Below are 3,280 nucleotides of genomic sequence, written 5' to 3' on the forward strand. Positions count from 1 at the left end.
CCTTGCCGCTTGCTATCGGCGGTTTTGAGCTGAATCCGGAAGCGAATTCGCTTCCGGATTCAGCTCAAAACCGGCGATACCAAGCGGCAAGGAACGGCTTCTCTCGGCGCTTTCGAGCTGACAGCTCGAAAGCGCCGAGAGAAGCCGTTCCTTGCCGCTTGCTATCGGCGGTTTTGAGCTGAATCCGGAAGCGAATTCGCTTCCGGATTCAGCTCAAAACCGGCGATACCAAGCGGCAAGGAACGGCTTCTCTCGGCGCTTTCGAGCTGTCAGCTCGAAAGCGCCGAGAGAAGCCGTTCCTTGCCGCTTGCTATCGGCGGTTTTGAGCTGAATCCGGAAGCGAATTCGCTTCCGGATTCAGCTCAAAACCGGCGATACCAAGCGGCAAGGAACGGCTTCTCTCGGCGCTTTCGAGCTGACAGCTCGAAAGCGCCGAGAGAAGCCGTTCCTTGCCGCTTGCTATCGGCGGTTTTGAGCTGAATCCGGAAGCGAATTCGCTTCCGGATTCAGCTCAAAAGCGGCGAGAATGAACGGCGTGGGCGGGCGAAGGGCGGGCGGCAGCGAGGAGTTTGCGTGGGCGGTGGGGAAACTCCTCGCTGACGCCAGCAAGAGGGGGAAGACCCAGGGAAGCCGCTGCCATCTACGCATGCGTGCCCGGCACGCATGCGTAGATGGTATTTTTGACTTCCGGGTTGAAAAATAGCGAAGTACCCTGTTCGCAATGGTTGGGGACGCAATAAACGGGGGATCACTGTATATCTCATAGTTCCCTAGGGGGAAATTTTGACTATCAAAATGAGAAATGAAAGGGAAAGTGCTATGGGATTTCCAAGGAAGTTTTAATTTCAGACTTATTTTTTGTCTTTTTTCTTCATAAGTTATATCTTATTTTATTTGCCTTATACTTAATAAATAAAATGAAGGAAAACTTACACTAGGTAAAGCACTATCACCATTTTTCTTTATACTCAGACATAATCAAACTGTAAACATTGATTCGATAGAAATAAAATGCCTTATGTTTAACAAACAATTCTATTGGTGAAGTGGCACTATACAACTATACAATTTCCCTAGTGCCTCATTCTAGTTGAAATCCCCTTTCATAATTTATTTTATTTTATTTTATTGCATCCAATTGGGTATTGTGCTCAAAAATAATCCCTTTTCGCTTTTACTGCAAGGTCTAGCAAGTATCCTGTCTGGTGAATTTTTGAAGGGGTTTTTAAATTAAAAAAAGAGTTAAAAATATATTAATGTCCAAATGTTTAGTGCTTCACCCGAAAGAATGGCTGATTATCAAACCAGCAACTACTCTATTGTCTGCATTTCTGGCAGAACATCCAACCTTATTCATTCCCAATTCCTTGAGATTAAAGGGCCCTGCCCTTCCAGGCTAAAGGATAGTCTAGTCCAGCATTTAACATTGCACAGGCCATTCATATGTATCCGGAATGTCATACGTTTACAGAGAAGGATTCAGTGTTTTAATTCTCCAAAGCTGACTTTTATTGGTCTCTAGTGCAACTGTACACTATATGCCATTCATCATAGAATTATTCTATTCCAGAGTATTCAACTTCATTTGTAACAACAGCAGCAACATCCATCACACTTCTGAAATCCTTTTCCAATCAGTCCTTCTCTACTAAATATGTAGTTTACATTTCTTTTTATGTCTGTTTAATTTTCAACATTTCCATTTACAGTACTTATATTAAACAGCATTCCCCATTTTAAAATTAACCCAACCAATGTGAAGAGAACCTTCCTCATCTTTACTGCCTCTGATATTATGAATAATTTAAGAAATATTGGTCCCAACATGAATCCTGAGGATTTCATTCTAAACATATTTTCAATGAAAATCATTCCTATTCTCTAATTCCTATTTGTTCCCACTTGTACTCCATGAAAAGTCTGATTCGGTCAGGAATCTTTGTTGAAGGATTTGGAAACTATAATTACAATGCCTAATATTATAAAGCTGTACATTATGTACATTAAATATTATGAGAAATCCAGATCACATTGGGATTCCTTTCACGTTTTCAAAGGAGTCTTCATATTCCAACTAGGATAATTTAAAGAAACTAGGAGAGATCCAAGACTAAAGCCAACAGATCAATCCAAAAGGGCTTAAATACCTAATAAAAATCTCAGTTTATGGAGTGGTATCAAGTGGTTTGAGTGCAACAGGTTGAGCTCCTTGCCACAGCTCCTGCCTACCTAGCAGTTTGAAAGTATGCAAATGCAAATAGAAAAATAGGTACCACTTCTATAGGACCATAACAGAGGTTCATGTGCCTCTGGGTACATAGTCATGCTGGTCAAATCACCATGGAAATGTTTTGATGTTTTAGAACAGTGATTTTCAACCTTTTTTGAGCCACGGCACGTTTTTTATATTTACGAAACCCTGGGGCACACTGAGCGGGGGGGGGGGGGGGCTAAAAAAAGTTTGGACAAAAAAATTCTCTCTCCCTTCCTTCCTCTTTCTTTCTCTCTCTCTCCATCTCTCTTTCTTTCTCTTCCTTCCTTCCTCTCTTTTTTGCTTTCTTTCTCTCCCTCCTTACCTCCCTCTATGTCTTTCTCTCTCTCTCCTTCCCTCTCTCTCTTTCTCTCTCTCTCTTGCTTTCTTTCTCTCTTTTGCTCTCTCTCTCTCTTGCTCTCTCTCTTGCTTTCTTTCTCTTGTTCTCTTTCTCTCTCTCTTGCTTTCTTTCTCTCTTTTGCTCTCTCTCTCTTGCTCTCTCTCTTGCTTTCTTTCTCTTGTTCTCTTTCTCTCTCTCTTGCTTTCTTTCTCTCTTTTGCTCTCTCTCTCTTGCTCTCTCTCTTGCTTTCTTTCTCTTGTTCTCTTGCTCTCTCTCTTGCTTGCTTTCTCTCTTTTGCTCTCTCTCTCTTGCTCTCTCTCTTGCTTTCTTTCTCTTGTTCTCTTTCTCTCTTTCTTGCTTTCTTTCTTTCTCTCTCTCTCTCTCTTTCTTTCTTTCTTTCTTTCTTTCTCTTTCTTTCTTTCTCTCTCTCTTGCTTTCTTTCTCTCTCTGAGCTTCGCGGCACACCTGACCATGTCTCGTGGCACACTAGTGTGCCACGGCACACTGGTTGAAAAACACTGTTTTAGAACATCAGTGCTATAGCACCTTGCTACAAATGGATTGGCTGAAAGATTCAAAGTTTGTTCAAACTTTTAAGAGTCCTTTGTGACCAATTTCTATAGAAAATATAACACTGATTGAAAAAATTGAATGTTTCTACTTCATATTGCAATATAGTACATGCAGTA

This window comes from Erythrolamprus reginae, chromosome 2 (genome assembly GCF_031021105.1).
Source record: "Erythrolamprus reginae isolate rEryReg1 chromosome 2, rEryReg1.hap1, whole genome shotgun sequence".
Classification (NCBI taxonomy): Eukaryota; Metazoa; Chordata; class Lepidosauria; order Squamata; family Dipsadidae; genus Erythrolamprus; species Erythrolamprus reginae.